General features: G+C 35.1%; 1 protein-coding gene across 4 annotated transcripts in view; it reads right to left on the reverse strand.

The window, feature by feature from the left end:
* XRCC4 (X-ray repair cross complementing 4) overlaps nt 1-23682 on the reverse strand; it is a 314282-nt gene that overhangs the window by 130637 nt on the left and 159963 nt on the right. The window lies entirely within an intron of this gene.

The raw sequence follows: 23682 nt of genomic DNA on the forward strand, positions 1-23682 counted from the left end.
TAAAAGTTTAATAATCCTCGCTGGTAGATATTTCTTCACAACCAACACTCAAAAGCATAAACCCAGCATATTTCTGTTACCTGCGATTAACAGATACTTAAAATAGTTACATATTGGTATATTCACTCAGAAGACTCAGAAGAAAATGTTCCTATCCCTAGCCTTTTGAGGAAATTCAGTTCATAAATGCAAATGAAGCTTAAAATACTGGATGAAACTCTATTTTCTTTATAATTCTCATTTACATGGAATTTGGCTAACACATCAAAGTACATCTAATTTAAACTTGAAAAAGTGAAGGTAAAGTTAATCTGTATAATTCTTTGGTATAGTACAAGCATTCTATGTGGAAGAGGTTTCTCCATAACATAGCTTTCTCTCTGTTTTTGTTCATGGACTCAAAACCCACAGGTGGTATGAAGCATGATTTAAATTTAGGGGGGCTGACACCTGGCTAGTGTAAATGAAGGTGATAAGAACAGCTATCACAGAGAATGCCATGGAGCCATGTTCTTACCCAAAGAGTTCTTATTTCTTATAGTACCAATTTACTTTTCATTTGCATGACTTATACAACAGGGTCATAATTAAGATGCAAGAAAATGAGGTTCATTCAAAGTCAAAGAGCATGCTGAAATACAGTGTCAGATAAGATGTATAGAACAGGCAAAGGGGTAAACATGGCTCCAAGGGACTTTATAAGTTGTTTCTGTCAATCATTCTGGAAATCTCCCAAGCATTACATCAAATAAAGTCAAACTCAAGAGAGAGATGTAATGGATATAAGTTATACTTCTGGCAGAAAGCAATGCTAAATCTCACTGGTGCTGCTACTTGGAAAGAAGAGCAGAAGAGGAAAAGGAGATCAAGGTTACCCTTATTTGCTACTTCTCTCTTATCTCTCACTGGAAAGTATCAAACTGTATCTTGAAGCTGACATCATATCATCCCTTTCATCTCTCATCTGGATTACAGCCGCCTCTTAGCTGGTTTTCCAGAATTCCACTCTGGCCCACTTTCAATCAATCTACCACAGAACAGAAAATGTGATCTTCTCACTATGTAAATCAAATAACGGAATTCACTGTTTAAAACCCTGAAAAAAATTTCCCAAAGCACATAGAATAAAATCCAAACTTCCTTATTTTGGCCTCTAGGCGCTGTATGATTTGACTGCTGCCTACCTCTCCAAGCAATACTCACCTCCACACCCACAGGGTGGGTGTCTGTGTGTGTTACTTCCTGTGCATGTTACTACCCAACCACGCCAAGTTTCTTCCCACCTTAGAGCCTCTGCAAATATCATTTCTTCCTCATGGAATATCTCACTTCTAGAAGCCTAGCTCCTTCTGTTTATATGCAGCTTAAATATTACTTGCCTGGAGACCTGCCTGACCACCTATCTCAACCCCTTGTTTATTTCCTTCTCAGCATATATCACAGTGTACAGTTATTTTATATACTTCTTAACATTATGTAAAGTTACCCACCTACATGTAAGCTCTATGATGACAGAGAGGTATCTGTCTTTTCTGATGGTGTCTTTTTTGTGTATAATTTGTTATGACAGACATGGAAGGTAGATTATTCTACATGCACATAATTGTTTTTTCACTTTGAAACAATAGGATGGTGTTAAAAAATATTGCATACTAATGCATGATGTTTGATGAAAAAGTGGTCCTATGGTCAAATGATTCTTTGCAAGTGCTACTAACTATATATGTTCTTACTGAGGATTCACAAGGCACATCAGGATAATGAAAGCTTCCAGAAGTAAAGAAATCCTTTTACTTTTATTCAACCAATTGATTCCTGTATCTGTAGATTCTGCAAACTTCTTTATTTCCTTTCTTAACATTTAATTTCTTGAGGTACTCGTGTTCAACATGAAAAACTTTTAGAAATGATCCTACAGAGTTGCAGGGGAGAACTATCTGTGTATCAACTTTTCTCTCTACCTACCTAAATGGATTCAAGGATTTCACCACAGCACCAAATAGTGCTCCCCCCAAATCTCCTGCTCTATAAAAGTATCTTTTGAAATGTTCCAAAAATACCTTAAACTGTCTAAAATGTTCTAAAACTGCCTGAGGTATTCTAAAAAGTTTCAAAGAAATGTCAGTAGTGGAACAAAAGCATTATCATTAAAGTTAAGTAAATTTACATGATCTAATAATAAATCACTAATAACTGATGCATACCTAAAATTTAGCCCTAGACCTAGATTTTCTATTTTGTGTGTTTTATTTTTGATACATAGCCCTTTAACCATAACTATGCTAGTTTTATTGTTATTGTTGTCATGCTTATTATTATTTTATTTGTTTATTTTTTGGCTTGTGACTTAATAAGGCAACCAGAAATCTTCTAAATTAATTCCTACAAACCTATTCAGGCAGAGTTTGCTGCTAATGGTAATCTCTGCCTATGGTTTTTATAGGCCACACATATTCTTTGAAATAATGTATTACTTGGGTGTCCATTGCTCCTAAAACTTTTGTTTAGCCAGTTTACCGGAAATTTCACTGATAATCAGAAAATATTTGGAGTACATGACTTTTTATAGCACCATATGGTGGAGATAAATTTCCATTGACAAAACTACTTTTATTACTCTGTTTTTGAAACATTTCCTAACTTCACATTTTTGGTTCAAAACACTAAAAATTTAAACTTTGAAATCCAACAATACTGATTTCTTTCGTTGCCCCCATTATCCTTTGATTATAATCCTTTGGCACAAAATACCATTTGAGCAGAAAAAGGTCTCTAAGTTCCTCCCGTGTACTCAGGGACTTCTGTAAATACACATGCCACTGGTTAGAGAACAAGTGCATCTGTGTGCCTGCCAGCAGATGCGACTAATTGTTAGCTGTGGTCATTTTCTTCTTGTCTCGTTTTATTCTTTAGTTCACAGAGTGTTTAAAGTCCTATGTATATCCGTTTATGACAAAAGGAGAAAAAGATGAAAGTGAAACATCTTTGAACATTTTGGAAAAAAGATTTAAAGAATCAAACAGATAATAATGACATTATTAATATCTGCAAGTTTTATCAATAAAACCAACTTTAAAATACCTACATACTTGTTGTTTTTATAGTGTTAATTTAAAAGAAACTTTTGTAACCTAGTGTCTGTTCAAAACCAGAATTGCTTCTGTAGTTAAACATTCCTGTATATTCTGGCTGTTTTCTCAGGAAATCTGCTGTAAAAACACATTCACTCACTCATTTCTTAATTCAACAACTATCTCATGTACATCTAACACTCAGTGTACAAGTATCCTGCTAAGTGCCATGGAATACAGAAGGCGCGGGTGTCCTACATCAGCATTCAAGCAGCTTAAAAACTGAGCATGGAGGTCAGACACATACATAAATGCCAGGCAAAGTGGGTTAAAAATTAGATGATGTGCTCAATAGCCTACAAACTCAAAGAGGAAAGACAGTGCATGTGATTTCCAGGAACATCTGGTAGAAGAGGTGACTTTTGAAGGCTAGGGCGACAAGTGGGAAATAAGAAATTTCAAACAGAGAGAATAGTTTGGGCAAAACAAAAACAAAAGTGAAGAGATGAGAAATCTTTGCAGAATTTCAGTCTAATTTGAGAAATTTGGTAGGATTAGGAGATAGGGTTGTGGAGGTCTGGTCATGGAAAAAGACATCGTTTTCTTTGGGAAGGGAGGGGAGAAGCTATGGTGACACAGAAAGGAACATGACTGGTGACAAATAGCAAGGAGTGGAGAATATCTTCTACTGGGTCCATGACAAGAGACAGTCTCTGGTGTGGTGGCCCAGGAATGGAGCCAAGGAAAGAACAACTCAGCCAGCCTACAAAAAGGGAGTTCCATATCCTCATTTACATTTTAAATTATAATTGTTAAATTATATTGAGCAAGAAATGAGCCTATAATAAATCTCATTGTTATTTCTATTATTTATGACAACTGAAACTAGTTCTACCCACATTGCTAAATATTGAGTTTAAAAAGATCACTTTATTCTGTTATTAAACTTACAGCAAATAAAGGTTTAATTTCCTTGTGAACTAAGAGAAAACCAAAATATATTTTTGTCAGTTAGTCCAGAAAATAAAAGACACACATTTGATGAAACTGTGAATTTATGAAAGTATAATTCTGCTAATGTGTTATTCATCAAACAACTAAGCCAAAAAAAGGAGGGGGGCAGGCGGAGAATTGCCTGTCAGTGCAGTCAGTTCAGTGGGATGTTAACTAGCCTGTAAGAAAGAGACTAAGAAAAGTGTACTGCTGTGTTTAACTTGCAGTATTCTAAATTAACTTCATTTACAAAAAGAAATTAAATCATTTCATTAATTTTGGAAATATGGAACTATTCAAAATGTCATTTATATAAGTAAAATAATGCCATGTCATTACCATAAGGTGAACAGTGGGAAAGTTAAATGAATATTTAAAGGTTTACTTCAGATTAGGTACTGGAGCTTAAGTTTGTGGGTAATGAATATTACAAAACCCTCTGAATTCCTCAGCAGAAAAACATTCAGTCAATCCCAATTATTCTGGGGGATACTTACTAGAATTAGTAATAATTGTAAATAGAAAGTGCTCTCTGCAAGTGTTTTCCAAAGTCCCATGAGACACTCCAGTAAAACGTGTTCTAAATTCAAACACATTTGGGAAATGTTGGTTCAATAAGGCTAACATGCAAAGGTTCACTGTAAATCTCAGGGAAGGGCTACAGCCTGCAAAGTTTCCCCAAAGCACATGGCTAGGGAATCTGTTATTTGCCAGACACTTTTTACCACTTCAAGGAACAAACCCTGAGATGCTGCTCTATGAGAAATGATGGAATTCACCTTTTCCTACATACTTCGGTAGTTTCGCTTCACGTTTATCTTCTTCACAGGATGCCCTCAAGTCTCACATCTTGCCCTATACCTCATATATAAAATTATATATATACACATACATAGTGTTGCATTTATATAAATAGAAAAATTTAAATATGTATATATGTTTCATATCTATCTACTGATCAAAATTTACCCTCCCTGAGCAATGCCCCACGTTCCAGCTGTTTTCTCCTTTTCTTTCTACCAAGTCAAAAGTCTCAACACTCAGCACCTCCAAAACAGTAGTCACAGGAGAGCACCTAATAAATTCAGATGGCTTGGCAGATAAAGTTGGTAAGTAATCAGGTGTATAGAAAATTTAAAGAATACGTCTAGCTGTCTTAACCGAAAGAAATAAGCCATGAACAGTATTGTAGCACAAGGGTGGATGAAGGTTGAGGGTGGGTAAAGTATGAGGGAAGATGTTCTATTCTGCAGACCCAAAAACTATTCTATATAAGCATCTATCCATCTTGCTTGCATGTTAAGTCCAGTAATAGATTTTTATTCAAGGAAAGCATTACTATTCTACTTTGGGGAAAATATTTACATTTTTCATTGTTATTCTTCAACCTTCCCAACACAAAATAAAGAAAAAGCAATAAAGAAAGGAAACTCAGGCAAAAGTCATTACAGGAAAAAGACAAATCTCTTAAAAAAATATACATTTAATAAATTTTACAACTGCATAATCTTAGCGTGAACTATGACATGGAATTATGTAATTAATGAGCTGAAACTACTCTTAATAAGGACCTCATCCAATATTCTCACTTATGGATGAAATTTTACAAGGAAGAAAGAGTAATAAATGAATTTAAAGTAACAAAAACCTACAGCCTAACCAGGGCTTAAAATCCAGATCTTCCAACATTTTGTCCCTTAGGCTTTCCAACTTATCAGAGTGCCTCCCTCATTTCTGCTTTGTTTTTTTGAAAAACCTTCATACATTGCAGAAAGAAAAAAAAAAAGATACACTAATATACTCTGTGTTTGTGTTCAACATACTTAAATGTGTAGAGATTAAAAGCTACCGGCAATGTTTATTTTCTTTCTATCTGGATTTATTCATATTCATCTGCTGACTTTGAAGTCTTGACAACACACGTATAATCTACCTAAACTGAATGAACACAAAACACAACAAAGTAATAATTTTGTGAGTGTACTACATTTCCCCTTCAAAAGTGACACTGTTATTATCATGCCTAAGGAAGAGAACATCTTTACCTGCCAACATTCATGAGGGGCGGTAATTTTGCAGCATTTTACAAATCTCTAAATAGTGAATGTTGACAAAAGGATAAAAATGCAGTTTATTTAGATTAGGGAACAGAAAACTGTGCAGAACTTAGACTTCTTTGTACTAATTCAAAAAATCTCTACACTCTCTGAATTACTACACAAGTTCTTAAACAAGAAGTCACAAATTAATGAAAATTTTCCTTTTATGCAAGTAATAAAGTGAAACAGATTCTTTCCAATTATTTTTCAATCAAGAAACTGCCAGCTTGAGCCTTAATAATGTGCTTTTTAAGTGTCCTAGTAATAAAGATTTATTTTTAGCAGAAAATCTTTGTAAATCACATGGTACAGAATATAATCAGAGTACTTGGAATGTAGTAATCATGCAATAAATATTTACAAAATGAACAAAATATAGATAGACATTTCAGTCTGGATTTTCTTAAGTAGAATTAATAAAAGTATCCACTTTATATCATTCTATATAATGTATACAGAATTCCAATTTTATAAATTCTCAGTTGTACAAACTGAATTTAGTCAAGAATATTTCAGTTCTCCATTTGCTTATAGGTTAGTAAATTTAATGTCCTACATGAGGCAAATGTCCAGTTTCACTCCTGATATGTAAAGAGCTTGGAAGTCATCACTCCCATCCTTACAAGTAAAGCTGAACAAACGGAAAATCAATAATTTTTCTTGGACCAATCAGATCATTGAGGCTAAAGGGCTAACTACCACCCCAAAATCTGGAAAGACAGGCTGATCCTGAGTATCACAGCTGAGATCTGCTTACCTAGAGTAGAGGCCCCTGGAGCCATAAACTGGTTAAATGGGAATTTTAACGGATTGCTGAAAGCTGAAGTAGACTAGCCTGAGAGCAAGAAATTTGTGGGGTGCAGAAAGCCTTTCCTGGACTTTGCCTCCAGTTATCCTACCAGGTTCATATGGTAAAGATCCAAGAGAGATCCTCTCCTGATTCTAGCAGTCTAGCAGTCGGGTGGGAAAGAGTCATCTTTGTGAAACATGCCCAGAGCCTCTCCATAACAGAGGCCTACTCTCCAGGGAAAAAGACTTGATCTGCACTTCTTCTCAAGTTGGGTAAGAATATTTCTCATGGTCCAGCCCCCTCTCCCCTTCTTATTTCACTTAAGAGGGGAGGAAAAAAAGCCATAACACCAGAGAAACACTTGTGAAAGTCACAGCCCCCAGATACAGACCTCCTAAAAGACTGAGATTTAATCATAAACATATAGACTGTTTTTCTCCTACACCATACCATCACACCAATAGGTCAGTAAAATACCAGCAGGTTCCAGTTGAAAGAGCTGGAAGATGCAGACTCTTAGAGAAGTACTCAGGAAAGCCCAAGGATAAGAGAAGAGATAAAAACAAGGGGCCCAGGGGGATTTGAAGCTTCTGACACCTACAGCTGCAATAAACATTAAATACAGCACAGCTCATAGCCTTAGTAACATAAATCCTCACATTAAAGTGCTCTTCTCTTCAGTTCCCTATTACTCAATACATGTCTAGCTTTCAACGCAAAATTATACATCATGCTGGACAGCAAGCAAAAAACAGTCTTGAGAGTAAAAGCAAGAATCAGAACCTGACTCAGACATGGGATAGATGTTGAAATCATCACATAGGGAATATAAAATAATTACAATGAATATGTTGAGGGTGCTAATGGAAAAAGTAGACAATTTACAAGGACAGATAAATAATGTAAGCAGAGAGATGAAGACTCCAAGAAAAAAATCAAAATGAAATGCTAGAAATCAAATGCACTATATACCACAAGGAGAAAGAAGAGGGAGCAGAGCAGAAAAAATACTTGAAGTAATAATGTTTCAGAATTTTTCAAAATTAAAGACAGACAACAAGCCACATATCCAGGAAGGTCAGAAAACACCATGCCAGAAAAACATCAGGAAAAAAACAAACAAAAAACATACACCTCATCATGTCATGTTCAAACTGCAGAAAACTAAAGACAAAAAAATCTTGAAAGAGACAAGAGTGGGTAAGATATTTACTTATAAAGGAACAAGTAAAGAATTACAGTGCACTTCTCATCAGAAACCATGCAAACAAAAAGAAAGTGGAGTGAAATATTTAAATGTTGAAGCAAATGCCCACCAACCTAAAAGTCTTGACCTAGTGAAATTATCCTTCAAAATCAAAGGAGGAATAATGCTTTTCTCAAACAAAAAGATATAACAGACAATAAAACATAATAATCCTAAGTGTGTATGCAACTAGTAACTGTGTCAAAAAATAAGAAGCAAAATTGATAGAAATGAAAGGTTAAATAGACAAATCTGCTGTTAGAGCTGGAGACTTCAATACCCATATTTAAATAACTGACAGATCAAGCAGGTAGAAAAGCAGTAAGGATACAGCGGGCCTGAATAGCACTATCGATCACCCTGAGTGACATTTACAGAATCCTGCATCCAACAACAGCAGGATACACACTCTTCTCAAGCTCACAGGTAACATTCACAAAGATGGACTTCTTTTTTTTTAACTGGGCCATAAAACATACCTTAACACATGTAAACCCACAGAAATCATACAAAGTATATTCTTAAACCATAATAAAAATAAACTAGAAATCAATAACAGAAACTCTATAGCTGGAAAATTCCAAAGTATTTGGAGGTTAAACAACATACGTCTTCAAAAAAAAAAAGAAAAAAAGACATATATAGTTGAAGTATAGTCAGCTTACAATGTTGCGTCATTTTCTGGTGTATAGCATAATGCTTCAGTCATACATGAACATACATTTATTCATTTTCACATTCTTTTTCACCATAAGTTATTACAAGATATTGAATATAGTTCCCTGTGCTATACTTCTAAACACTTCCAAACAACATACTTCTAAACATATGGGTCAAATAAGAAACTGAGAGAAACTAAAAAATTTCAAATAAATGAAAATGAAAATACAGCTTATTAAAATTTGTGGGATGAATGAAAAGTAGTACTTAGAGGGAAATTTATAGCCTTAAAGAAAGATCTAAAATCAATAACCTAAGCCTCCATTTGAGGAAATTAGATGTGAAAGAGTAATTTAAGCTTAAAGCAAGAAGAGGAAAAGAAATAGTAAATATTAGAGAAGAAATCAATGAAACTGGAAACAAAATAACAGAGAAAATCAATAAACCAAAAGCTGTTTTATGAAAAGATGAATAAAAATTAGAATATTAGACTATATATGGAAGTACCTTGAAAACTATAAATATTTTATGTAATACTGAATTTTTTCATTCACTTAAATTGTGCTCAAATAAGAAAATTAAACATTTGAGGGAGGAACTTAACAAAGTACAGATGGTCTAAACACTAATAACAGTCCACAGTCTTTTGACTATTTTATGGATGAGATTATATCATGATTTTATGATTAGATTCTAGATGCCTGTCTGATTCCATTCTGAGTCATCTATAGGAGAGCAAAGAAGACTGTCTGCATTATAAAATGGAATTATAAACTGTCAGGTTGAAATAATCAAACATCAACATTAATCAAATTTAAGTCAGCTTTATTTTTGAACCCCTTGAGTGAATATTTGTAGAATAAGGTCCAGACAGCTATGCTGTTCTCCCCCTTTTGCTCCAGGATCTTGAGTTGGACATCGTCTGAAAACAGATTTCCTTGTCAGATGGATAAGATTCTGCAAATAATTTTGCACAGAAGATTTTTCTCCTTTCTCATATTGTCCCTGAAACCTTGTGAATGGGCAGAATACCAAGTCTTCTGACAGATCTAATATGTATGCAGTTCTTTCCAATTTCTTATCTAAGAATATGTTGACTAGAACATATTGTGTGTATGTATGTGTATGTATACATACACATATGTACATAATGCATATATATAATATATACATATATATGTGTATATGTATGAATGAATGTGTATATGTGTACATATGGGTACACACACACACACACAGACACCTCTCCTATTGGTTCTCAACTCTGTATTTGTTCATTTCGGCCTTAGGCTTCCCACTGACACTAATGCAAAGCTGAGGTCTTTGGCATTAAGGACCAAGAAGATGATTCAAATTACTGGATTAATGATGTTCAATAATTTTTCATTTTCATCTGATGTAAGCAGCAATGGGAAGAAACCATGAGTTCTTTGCTTAATTCTATTTGACTATCAATTAAGAAATTTTTAAGGAAGACTTTTTATAAGGGTTTCAAGATATACACTGCACATTAGTATGCATTTGCAATCTAGCTAAGAATAAAAAAACTTTCACCAAAACCTTATAAAGTTTTAGGATCTATATCACAAATGCTCACAGTTTATCATATCAAGTGTGTTAAGTCACTATGCTACAAAATTACAAATTTTAAACAGTTAGTTTCAAATAAAAATTACATAACAAAGAGAAGTATTTGTTACCATATGTAGTATGCTATGTGTTTACATGGATTATCTCATTCAACACAAAAACAGAAGGAAACAAACAAACAACAAACTATCAGCTATGACCTCTTATTATGTCCTTTAACAAAGGAGAAAAATGAAGTTTAGTGACATGAATTAATTTGCCTGAGGTCAAAAAAGCTGGTAGGTAGTAGAGCTAATGATTCTAAAGCCTGTGTTCTTAACTGTTATGTAACCAAGACATGATTTTGAATGGATAGAACTCAATCCACTTTTTAAAATCAGTGTTGTTGACTATGTGTTGACACTACTGTAGCTACTGAAGAACAGAGGTCAGTGATGCACAATTTTTCTGAATAATTTCTAGGATAGAAATGTGACTAGAAGCTAATCAGACTAGTATAAATATCTGAAAATAGCATTTAATATAGTCTTTGAAGCAGAAAAACACCAGGAAAAATAATATCAACTACCTTTCAATAATTTGAAAACTGTTTAACTTACAGCAAACACCAAAATTAACAGGAAACTGTGAGGCTCGGCAAAACTGACTTTGGTAGAAATGTGTTCATTGGAATTTCACTGTTACCACTACAGATTGAGATTTGCTGTTAGGCAGGCTTGTTTTGGAGTATACTATTTAGACACGGGTCTATATCCTTTCTTTGCCATATCTTTAGGAAAGCTCCCTGTATCTCAGTTTCTTCATGAGCTCAATAAGGATAATTAGAGTTGCACAACTGCTACAAAGACTAGAGAGAATCTATGTAATGAACGGTGAAAACATAGTAGGTGCTAACTAAATGATGGCTGCTGTTACTATTGCTCTCATTACTACCGTTCTCACAAATGTAGAGGGTTGCCTGTATTATAAAGAGCAGATCCTAGAGAATCACTTCAGAGAGCTGCTAAGTGAGGGAAGAGAACCACTGTGGCTTGCTTTGGGTAAGGAGTAAAGGTGACGAACTGTCAGACAGAAAAGCGAATGTGTGAATCAAAAAGGTCAGAGAAGAACTGTAACAGGGAGCTTCTTTCAGAGACTTTAGACATGAAGTTGATTAGTTGCGAAAGGACACTGAAATTCACACAGACAGACCAATTCATAGTCCATTGGTCCCAAGAGTCACATTTAGATTTCAGTCAGAGATGTGCTGTGCCAAATTATTCCATCTCTAGAGCCTCACCCAGCTATGGATATTATCTTAGTAACCAGGAATTAAGGGCTGGATCCTTTGGTTTTTCTAAAGAAACACACGCCAAGGGCAGGGGATATTTTACACTAATCTCACTTCTGATTCAAACTTTGAAAAAAAGTAATAATGAGCTCCTGTGAAAAGTCATGTTTTTCGTTTTTGTAAATCAGATGCTACATTCCAGGAGGGTGGAGTGAAAGCGGAGGTAATCATAGTCCCTGCCGCCGCCCCTCTGAATAAAGCCCAAAGGAATTACCAACAGGACCAGGAAAAATTATACAATGCAGAATTACAAGAACAGACTCATGGTTTTCAACTAAATTTATTACTTTTAATTTACCAAGGCTATTGTGATGAAACAAACATTTCCCCCCCTACTTTGACTGATACTAATTTGTTGCACAATATAGCACCACAGCCAATTTCTCTTTGATTGCAGAGTATTTCCCAAAACTATGAACAAATTAGAATAATTCTGAAAAAGATGCTTACTTTCAACTCTGTTGTTTCTGTCAGCCAGTAGGTCAAAATAAGCTACGAAACTATTACAAAGAGATTTCAAAGACAGTGTAATGACCTGTTTTTATTCACAAAACCGCAGCAACTCCCCCATTTACCTATCTGTTCCTTCTACTTCCTGGTGTAGTCCAATAACTCCCAGAGTCCACCTATACGTTCTTTACAGTTTAAAAAATTTATTTTATTTTAACTCTACAAGTCATACATGAATGTATTTAGACTGTATTTCAGATAAGACTAAAATCTCCTTTGAGATACTTACCCCCAGCCTCTAATTCCAACCCTCACCATAATTAGAGGTAGCTATTATTAACCAGTGTTTCAAAACCTTTACGTACTAATAGAAAATACTTCTACCTTCTGTTCTGTTTTTTCCTAGTTGCCATTATAATGTAAGAACAATCTTTCATTTGCTTTTACTAAGTGGTAAGAAATTCTGGGGTACACATATTCATTTATAGAGGCTAAAGATTAGTGAAAATAATGGCAGACACAGCAGGTTGTAAGAACCTGTGCGTAGCCCTGAAATTTGGGGTATGTCACTAACTTCACTAACCTCATTTCTGAATAATCTTCCATCTCCCTGTCTCATAGGTTTTGTGTAAAAACTAAATGAAGTAGTCAGTGTGTGTGCTTTCAAAGCTATACTGTTTTATATATAACTACAGTATTATTTCTTAAACATTGTCTGAAAAATAAAATCAGGTAGTGCTACTATTCTAGAAGTATATACTATAGGTGTTTAACTTGAAATTTTAACCAAGCAGTGCCACAAGAATATTTCAATAGTGAAATTTTTAGTTAGTGGCATAGTCTTTCCTAGCTTTGTATTCTTCATTGGAAGCATTATAGCAAAGATTTAATCATGAGAAAATAAATTTGCATGTAAGTTCAAGTTATTAAACTGATTGTTTACAAATCTAATTTGGTTTTTAATTCTGTGAGCTTCTGTGCCTGATTCTAGAGTAAATAAGCAGCAGTCTTAATGTATTAAAACAATGAGAACGACAAAATCCGAAGAGACTGCAAAACTATGACATTTTAAAACATTTTAATATTTATCCCAAATCTACTTCTTGTGGTATTCAAAGGAATTAGTTTAGTAAAAACAACTGTATAAATTATTTCCAGGAATCTGGAAAACTCATATCCTAGGATTAACTTCCCAAGGGATTTTTTTTTTAAGTTAATTTGGGAAATTAGCAGCATTTTACTTTACTGCAAGTCTTTGCCACACCTGACCGAATATAGTTGTTATTTGTACATTGAAAGCATTTTGGGGGGGATACGTTGAGTCATGTGTTATATAAGCACAATAGGGTTTGCACTAAAAATTGTCATTGTAATAACACTGTTTGGTAGTCTAACTTCATACGTGTATTCTTAATTGCACAGTCAATAATTTGTCACACTGGAGTTTTGAATGTTTGCTTAAAGTGTTAGCTATTCCTATGTTTTATAAACCAAAACAGAATTTCCAGAAACAATGAAGGAAACCAAAATAAATATTTCTGAATTTCAAAGAAAAATTTTAGTTTAAGTTATAATTCTTTTAAGCAAAATGTTCTTTAGAAAATACAAGCCTAAAAGGTCTGTATTTTAAATATTTTCAGACATTAAGATTCTTGGAAGAAATAGTTTTAAAAGAATGCTCTCCAAAGTCCCCTTCATTTCTAGTTGTTTTTTTTTTAAATAACAAACAATATGACCTTCACTCAAACTAAAAACTGCTATTGTATTTGTTCTGATTGCTTTTCATCATAAATTACTCACATTTTTGGGGGCTGGGGTGGATGTTTTGGGGGAAAGACTGATGTTTCTCAACCTTTCCAATTTCCTTGATTTGAAACACATTACATCACATTATTTCTTCAACATCTCCAAGTTCAAAGGGCTACCCAATTTTCACTTCTCAACATTAAAACAAGAAAGAAATGTGGGAAAATACTGACATACATACATGTAAGTAAAATATATTACAAAAAGCCATTACATCTTGGGGGGTATCAGTGTAATCACAGCAAGATAACTCAGAGATGAGTTAAGATCCCAAAATACAACTAAGTCAGAGGGCTTTCTGAGTACACTCATGTCTGAGAAGGAAGGTGGGGCAGATGGAACATGTATCTAATGTCTACCTTTCAGATGCCAAATGTGAAGGCAAACTGTAAGAATTATTTGAGGTCAATTTTGTCCAACTCCAAATTATAAGTCTGAGTGAACATACGTATTTAATGAATTAGTAGAATAACATAGATTATAAAATTCTAATTGTATAAATCAGAACAATGAGTCATATGACAGTTTTAGGACCCATTTTAATGTCCTATAGTTTTTGCCAATTTTTCTAAAAAGAGAAATTCTGACCACTGGTACTTCAAAAAAATTAGTTTTCACTCAGAGGAAAAAGTAAGAAATAATACAATCATAGATGCTCCCATTAAGCAGACAAAATGAGAGAAATGAAAATTATAACTATCCATTCTACAAATCAGGTGAACAGCAGGAAAAGTCACATGGAATCAGAAGACCACAGGCTCTCAGCTCTAGTTTCAGTATCCTGAAACATTTTGGATCATAGTTTCTCCAAATACAAAATGAGGAGGTTGAACTGTCACTTCAGTGTTCTCTACAACTTATGATATATTTCATGGGAAAAATTTCATAATGTTAGCAGATTTACAAATGAATTGATATGATTTGAATGCCAAAAACGGTAACCTGGGAAATTTCAGTGATTTGTGGACTATTTATTGCTGTCAAGTAATTCTTTTTCTCAAAGACTATTTTTTTGTTTGGTTACATAAATAATTACATGTTACCTGCAGACAATGTAGAAAACAGAGACAAACTCAAGTAAGAAAAAGAATGATTTATAGTTACTATGCAAAGATAACCTGAGCTGTTAACATACCTGTTTCCTATCTGTTGTTACATCAATTACTATAATTTATTGAATCCAGTGGTTTTCAAACTTTTATGAGCAGAATCTTTTTTTTCCCTAAAGAAAATCTTACATGTAACCTTAATATGTACAAGGACTAAAAATGAGAATTCTCCAACTGAAATGGTGATGAAGAGCCAGGGTTATTCTGATGTGGTTATCAACATACTCCCATGGAGCCCTGGACTCTAAGAAGTATCCTTTTAAATTATTTTTTTTCTTTGAGGGGGGAAGGTAATTAGGTTTATCTTTTAACAGAAGTACTGGGGATTGCATCCAGGACCCTGTGCATGCTTAAGCACACACTCTACCACTGAACTATGCCTTACACCCAGAAGTATCCTTTTAAAACCATTGACTTAAACAATTTCCTAATGTTAGACATTTAAATTCTTTCCATGGGTTTTTTGTTTATTTGTTTTGACTTTGCTATTACCAATAACATTCAGATATTTGTGTATGTTCATGGTTATTTCCATTGGATAAATTCCTGGAGGCTAAATTTCTGAGTCAAATGGTTTTAAGGCATTCATTGTCACACCAACTCACTTTAAGGATTGTCTTGTCCCAAACCATTTGACACCAGCAGGAGGTACCCATTTTCTGTGCTGCTTTTAACAGTAACTAGCCCCATTTGTAACATTTGAATCAAATGTTCTATTTCTCTGTGACATTTTTCCTCATCTTCCCTTTCTCTTCCTCGTGATGCCAAATAGGTTGCTACTAAGGGGAAATAAATGTCCTCTTTGAAGTACCAATAAATCCTTCCTATCAAATGTCACCAAATGCCTAATGGATTAGCCTTTTGCTGTCTTTGGACAATGATCTGCCAAGTAGTCAGCTTCTATATAGGACTGACCAACCAAAGCATACAGTCACCTTCGGAGGGAATTACCTTTGTTACTTGGTGTCCCAGGACACTACACGCCTTACCCTAAATCTTGTTTATTATGTATCTGAGCTTTGGTTAAAATCTATTCAAAGCAGCTTCTGACCCCAGATTCCCAGAAATGAACAGGATAGAGCAGACTTTCAAATAAGAAGAGACCCTGGAGATGATCTAATGTATGCTCATCATTTTATAGACATTGATACTGAGACCCACAGTGGCTTCTCAAGAGCTCAAATGGTAACAGAGACAAATTACAATTGTTTCTGTCCCAGTGAATTTACAGCCTAGTGAGGATACTGACAAATCAACAAATACCATGCTTTGTGATAGATGTTATAGGGAATAAGGCAGAGCAGGAGAAGAGCAGGTTGGATGATTTTTCTGAAGACAAGTTGTACTGTACTTTGAAGGAAATGAATAGCTCAGTGAGATATGGAAATGGAAAGGCAGTAATGCATTCCAGGTAAGGATAAGCATGAAACTTTGGAAGACCTTGGCATAATTCAGTGCCATAAACGATAAAGCTTAAAATGTGGCTAGAGAGAAGGCCACTGGGGGATTAAAACTCAAATACCCCTGAGCTACATAAACAGGTGAAAGTTCATGAGTGAAATCTGTGATAAATTAAAGAGTGACTGTCCTCTCTGAAAAGAAAATGTCAGTATAGCCAATTGTCACCATGTGAAGGGATAATTTTACAATATGAAGAGAAGCCAGAAATCTCTCCATTTTTAAGTCAGTGTTGGCACCAAGTTTTTAAGAAACCATGGTACAAACAAGAGCAAACACATATGTAAGCTGAATTTTGCTAATATCCTGGCAGTTTACACCCTCAGGGCGAAGGAGTTAGGCTAGGGGCAGCTCATGAAAGGCTCTGTGTACTAAGCGAAGGGGTTTGGACTTTATCCTGAAAACTGTAGTAACTCATTAAAAGACTTGAAGTGATTAACATCTCAGAAGGGTCACTCTGGCAGCTGTGTGAAGTCTGGAAGGGAGCTATGTAACACGGGCTTAAACCAAGGCAGTGACAGGGATGTGGAAAGGAGAAAACAGATTTGAAAGATGTTAAAGAAGGCAAACAGTTTAGTAAATTACAGTTGAAACTTGAACCCAGGTCTCCTACCTCCTTGCTTTATATTTTTATAACTGTATCAGCACTGCAGAATGCCTTTTCGAGTGGAATATTATTTAGTTTGCAATTAATAAGGAACAGGGGATTCTTTGCAAACATTACCTTGAAACACTAGAATTTTTTTCCTATGGGTATTATTCATGTAATGTAGGCAAACAACACACTAAAATAAACTCCAGGAAAGAGGATACACAGAGAAATCATGAGGAGATAGACAGTGGGCATGGACACTGATCATGAATAAATAAACCCATCTACCATGAATCATTTGGCTAACATTCTATGTCAGTTTACACCTATATAATGGCTGAAGATATCATGGAGTATTTGGCCAAGGAACAGAGAGGACTATCTTACTCTAGTCCTACCTCAAAAATTCTGTGACTGAAAATTACTCAATTTATATGTTTCTGGATCATCTGTGTGTGGTTAATCTCCCAGTACTTAGTGCAAGTGAAGACCATAGCTTTAATTTGTTTAGTACATTTTTTTAGTTCAGTGAATAACTGAGCCAGACAACAAGCAAGTCAAATGGAAAGTGAAGTCATTAGGTGGGGTGAAGTGATGTCAAATCTCTGAGTGTTTTTTCTCTTAACCTTCTGGATGGGCGCTGGACTCTACTTGCCTGACTGGCACAAGATGAATTTATAAAAGCATTTGTTAAATAGCTCTGTGAATAATAAAACCTACCCCTACTACCTGCTTGAGAAAAAGCTGAAAATGCTACATTTTTCTTTATTAAACAAGATATTAATTTGTTTGCAAAATTGTGGAAGAATCTGTAGTTGTCTTAAAGTTTCTCTGTTACACGATTACATTGGTACTGAGAGGAAACAGAACTTCCAAATAGTAACATCCAGAACTATGTTATATATTTGTGAGTTTGTAATAACGTAGCTAAACAGTGGTTTATTCTGAGCTTCTACTCTGCTTATGGTAAAGGTACCAATGTTCACTTCATGGTAGCGGTACATTGAACTTTCAACCACTGTTGTCTTGTGGTTATTTTTTATACAATAATGTGATGGTACTAAGAATATGCTATATGTGGACAAGTCCCTGTATTCTGTCGATTGGAATAGGTTAGATTATACTGCAGTAGCAAACACGCCAATAAATCAGTGACTTGAAACAACAAAGCTTTAATTTCTCATTAGTGCCATATGCGCATCAGCAGTGGCTTGGGGGCTCCACTCTGTGGTATCCTTCTTCTAGGACCTTGGATGACAGGACAGCTACCAACATTGCCAGTCACCATGGCAGAGGGGAAGAAAGCTCTCTGGCTCGGAAATTATACGACGCATTTAATCAAAACTGGCTAGTGAGAACTAGAATCACAGCCTTACTCAGCTACAGCTATGAAGTTCAATTTTACCATGGCCCAGATGGCAGAGAGCTGGAAATATTTAGTGAATAGAACTAATGACAATCACAGTCACCCAAATAATTGCTCTATTATAGTTTCATGTATCTTTTGTTTTCTCTACCTGGCTGGACAGTGAAGTTAGAATCTATGACTTAAAACGCCCCTAACAAATTCTTTTGATTCAATACATGAATTAATTAGCTCGATTAAAGTGTGATTTCAATGAAATAATTATGTCTTTTTGGAACTTTTTCCTCAATACTATATATATTTTAAAATCCAGTTCTGATATAATACGAAAGTTGCCAGAAATAAATAACAAAATTGTTCAAATGAATTGAGAGCCCAGAAAATAATTACTTGGCTGTTACATACAGGCATAATTAAAATAGATAACCAAAAACGGACTGAATTCATTTTTCCATGGATGTTATAATCTCTTAAAGAATAAAGCCTGGAACTCTGACACTACAGTCCTATCCATCTATCTTTACCTTTACTGAATTTACTGTTTAAAGCTCCACGTTAGGAACCACTCAAGCACCGCTGAAGAGAAACACTCACCCATTCTGACTGTTCTCACTTTAAGCCATAAATCCCAAATGTTTAGGACTCTCAAATCTTTATCTCCAGACCTCACTTCTTCCAGGAACTCCAGAATCATATATCTTGATATCTCTGCTTTGATGTCTGCTAAGTATTGTAAACATAACCTAGCCAAAATAGAACTTTTCATTTTTCTGCTCTGCAAACCAGCTTCTTTCCTAGTCCTTCCTGTGTCTGAAAACAGCACTACTCACCTAGTTCCTCAAGCAAAAAACATAGGAATCCTCCTCATTCCCTTCTGTCCCTTATTCTCCTAAGTCGAACCTAGAAGCAAGTCCTGGTAACTTCACTGCTAAAACATACCCAGGATCCAGGAACTCTCACTATCCCCCTCAGATAGCCTAAGCCACAATTGACTTTTGCCTGGATGACTGTGAACCCCCCGATTTTCTGTTTTCATTAACCCACACATCCACATCCATTTTCCACATAGTGGTCATAGCAGTCTTTTAAAACAAACCTCACGCTATGTCATTTCCCTCCTTAAAATCTACCCTAATACCATGAATAAAATTCAAAGAATATTAGCCCTCAAAGCCCTGCAGGGTCTGAGTGGATCCATTTCATTGACCACATATTTATGTTACATACCGCTCCTTCGCTCTCCCACTACAAGGGCCTTTTTTCTATTCCTTCAATATGCCAGGTTTGACTCACCTTAGGGCCTTTGCATTACTTATTTTATCCTAGTCTTTGCAGGGATGTCTGCTTGCCATTTAGTTCCATTTTAAATATCAGTTCCTCAGAGAGACCTTCCATGATCACTTTATATAAAGGGGAACCATCTCATCACTATCTTTTACTTCATCCTCTTTTAATTATCTGCATATCTCTTGTTTATTATCTGATGTAATTTGTTCATTTGTATATTTTTTGTTTATTTCATACCACTAGAATGTAACTACAGCTATTCTGCTCAGCGCCATATCCTTTGTGCCTAAATCAGGGCCTGGCTTGTGCAAGTTACTGAGCAAATATTTGTTGAAAAGATGTTTATGATTTGACTATGCTCAAGGTACATAGTACCAGTAAGCAAGGTACCAACGTTACACAACGTAACACTTCTAAATTTATCTTTGGTCACTCTACAATTATTCTAGAATTTCCAATGATAAAAATTATTAGACTGTAAATTATTAAACATAATAAAACATATATGCTTTCATAGTATAATTTTACCATAAGTAATTAACTTGGAAGACAACTTGCCTTCACACTGAAACAACTGGAAGGGGAAAATAAAATGAACAAGAACAGAGCAGCAGTAGTGACCAATATTGAGCATTACCAGTGCCTAGCACATTACATTTCTCACCTCACAAATTTTAATGAAATGGGCATTACTACCCCCATTTTAAGAATTAGAATATTGAGGCTCAGAGTGATTAAACAGCTTGCCCCCCAACACAGCAACTGAGTTAGGGTGCTAGTCTATAGCTAACGATTTACTCTACGGCATGCTCGTAGAAGGAAGCTACATGGCGAATCCTGACTGCGAAGCAACAACAGCTACTACAGCTGTAAAATCAGTGCTCTGTCTCTCAAGGAGCTGATGGTGGGTAGGCCTTTTACCAGAGAGAGAACTATACTGAGGTGCAGAGTGTTCAGGCAACAAACTGTACTTTATTGTATTCATTAACTTTATATTAAATTTTACATTTATGTTCAAGTGATACTGGTTTTCCCTTTAAGGAGGTATCACCTCACACCAGAGTGGCCATCATTCAAAAATCCACAAATGACAAATGCTGGAGAGGCTGTGAAGAAAAGGGAACCCTCCTGCACTGCTGTGGGAATGCAGTTTGGTGCAGCCACTGTGGAAAACGGTATGGAGATTCCTCAAAAGACTAGGAATAGACTTACCATATGACCCAGGAATCCCGCTCCTGGGCATATATCCAGAAGGAACCCTACTTCAAAAAGACACCTGCACCCCAGTGTTCATAGCAGCACTATTTACAATAGCCAAGACATGGAAACAGCCTAAATGTCCATCAACAGATGACTGGATAAAGAAGATGTGGTATATTTATACAATGGAATACTACTCAGCCATAAAAACCAACAACATAACGCCATTTGCAGCAACATAGATGCTCCTGGAGAATGTCATTCTAAGTGAAGTAAACCAGAAAGAGAAAGAAAAATACCATATGAGATCGCTCATATGTGGAATCTAAAAACAAACAAACAAGCAAACAAATAAAGCATAAATACAAAACAGAAATAGACTCATAGACATAGAATACAAACTTGTGGTTGCCAAGGGGGCGGAGGGTGGGAAGGGATAGATGGGATTTCAAAATTGTAGAATAGATAAACAAGATTATACTGTATAGCACAGGGAAATATACACAAGATCTTATGATAGGTCACAGAGAAAAAAATGTGACAATGAATATATATATTTCATGTATAACTGAAAAATTGTGCTCGACACTGGAATTTGACACAACATTGTAAAATGATTATAAATCAATAAAAAATGTTAAAAAAAAAAGAAAGTAGAGCTTCTTTAAATAAGCTTCTTTAATGTAAAAAGTAAAGGGTCTTAATAGGTAGTTAACTCACAGTGCAAGTATTACCAAGAAGTGACAAAAATCATGGTAGGAGGTGGCAAAACTTAGATACAATGCAAATCAATATGGTGGCCTACGCACAGCTGAAGTTTAGGAAATTCTGAGCCATATAGTACTTATCTTTTAAGTAGGTTTTCAAAAACAAAATGGGGAATTTTTCATTCTCAGGAGTGAAAGATGTAACAGCAATTTCATATTCACAGAGTGAAGTGTCCCATTATTCTCTGTAGATATCACACCATGTCTGAGATACAAGCAGGTTTTGGGAACATGACTTTAATGAAACACTGCCAAATTACATGTATTCAATGTAAAGCAACCCCAACCAAGAGACTGATAGTGTGAAACCATGTTGCACTTGGGGGCTGTTGATAAATTTAGGCTCTTCTAGCCTGAAGAAGTGAAAACTCAGAGGATGAAATGGTCTCCAACTTAAAAGGAGTGATATTTTGTTTAGGGGTTGGGTTCTGATGGTAGGTCTTGATGTGAAAATCAAATTATCCTTAAAAACCCTTAGAAATATATTATACTCCAGCATGATGTACTAATTTCAATTGGTGAAGCATCTTGGGGTTTTCCTCCTATTTTGATAAATGGTTATTTGTTTTCCATCGAGCAGTAGAAAATATAGTTACCTTATGTTTAGTGTCAGTTGTTTGAAAAAAGTTTATTTAAATGTGCTGTTCATCTCATGGAAGAATACTAGGAACTCGGGGAAAGGAGGTATGTTTCCTACTTGATATTCACTCCTGGGCGTGTTTGAGTAGAATGCCCATCACTCTTTAAATTGTTCTTTTTTCCCTCTCTCTCCTCTGCCCCTTTTCACAGTGAAAGAGGGGGATGAAGTGTGTGGTGAAAGTGCATAAGTTGTTTGCACTTATAACACAAATCCACTCTATCGGAGCGACTTTATCTGATATGACACAGAGACAGTACTAGAGTTAAAGGGTGGACATTACTGTGTGAAATGAGCTTTCAATTAAAGTGGTAAGACTTCTGCCCCACAAAATATTTATGTAAAGGTTACATGGCCATATATTTTGGATTAGATAATCAATAAATTCCATTCTAATACTAACACAATAATTATCTGAAACAAGTGAATGAAATGACAAGGAAACAGGAAGAAAAGAATTGTTGTCTGCTACTTTAGATGATCCACATTAATGCTCCCTTTATTGCTTGGAATCCAAATGGGAGTGTAATAAGTAATAAATGTAAGATTCTAGAGTAAATTAGTGATCTACGATATCCCTAAAATTCAGACTGAATGAGTCACTGGATTGGATGTCCTATTATTATAAATTATTTGAAATACAGAATAGAATTACAATTACAAAGAAGGTTTAAAGAAAAAATGCTAAAGACAGTAGAAAATTAAGTAATACAATATAAATGCCAAGAGAAATCAGAGTTTTCAAGCTTTCAGCAGATTTTAACAAAAAGAAAATTTCAATTGGGTTCACTGAAAAGACAAGCTACAAGAGCGTCTCTGAAATACAATCCAGGAATGCATTTGAGTCAGCAGATGATTATAAAAAGCTTCATAAAATCCCTTCTGCTTTCCTCTATGCAGCCTGTGCATATTTGTACTTTCACAGTTATTACATTATATAGAAATTCTCTTTTTACATATCCGATTTAGCTGCTAGCTTCTTGAGAACAAGGAATGGTACAGTGCCTCGTACTTGATCATTGTGGGCCCAAATTCTGAGATGAGTTATAGATGACATATCATCAAACACCACTGACTTGGATAACCTTCAGATTAAAGTTAGGAGGTGATTTTTCAAAATACAATAGCAAGTTTAAATCATGAAAAATAATTAATAGTAAACCTCCCAAGGAGGATTTGGCAAATACTCATAAGACCCCACCAGACAACCAGAAAAATAAACTTTTAACCT

Source organism: Vicugna pacos, chromosome 3 (genome assembly GCF_048564905.1).
Source record: "Vicugna pacos chromosome 3, VicPac4, whole genome shotgun sequence".
Classification (NCBI taxonomy): Eukaryota; Metazoa; Chordata; class Mammalia; order Artiodactyla; family Camelidae; genus Vicugna; species Vicugna pacos.